We start from the raw sequence: 386 nt of genomic DNA, 5'->3' as shown, positions 1-386 counted from the left end.
GCCTTATGTATACCCGCCGCAGTGTCTGAAGTTGCTTGCGGCGGTGAAACTGGTCCTGAAGGTGATCTTGACGAGGAAAATGACGTGACTTTTACGTGACGTTTCCTCTTGGTCCCTAAAAATGTACATCACAGAAAGGAGTTGATCTTCAGGTCCAGCGCGGTGAGGACTAGCCTTCTCCCCTCCCCCCTCCCCGCCCCTACACCTGTCACTATCACAGGCAGGTTGTCACGGCTTGGCGACGCCCGCGCGCCCGCACCGGAGGCTCTGCCAGGTTCCCTTCGCTTCAAGTCGCGCGGGACCCCGACGGTTTGCTTCCTAATACTACCTTTTTTTATTTTACCCTTATAATAATTTTTTCATGATTTTCTGTGTTTTCTGTGTGA

The 386-nt window shown here is 52.3% G+C and overlaps 1 protein-coding gene across 1 annotated transcript in view; it reads right to left on the bottom strand.

Annotated features, from left to right (window-relative positions):
• Window positions 1-6: 6 nt before the first annotated feature.
• Window positions 7-386, bottom strand: part of LOC119592733 (hairy/enhancer-of-split related with YRPW motif protein-like) — a gene marked incomplete in the record, with an annotated part of 11,454 nt that continues 11,074 nt past the window's right edge. Inside the window, 1 exon segment of the mRNA XM_037941668.1 lies at window positions 7-386.

Source organism: Penaeus monodon, chromosome 30 (assembly GCF_015228065.2).
Source record: "Penaeus monodon isolate SGIC_2016 chromosome 30, NSTDA_Pmon_1, whole genome shotgun sequence".
Taxonomy (NCBI): Eukaryota; Metazoa; Arthropoda; class Malacostraca; order Decapoda; family Penaeidae; genus Penaeus; species Penaeus monodon.
The sequence above is the reverse complement of the archived record's forward strand: the minus strand, read 5'-3'. Positions and strand labels throughout refer to the sequence as shown.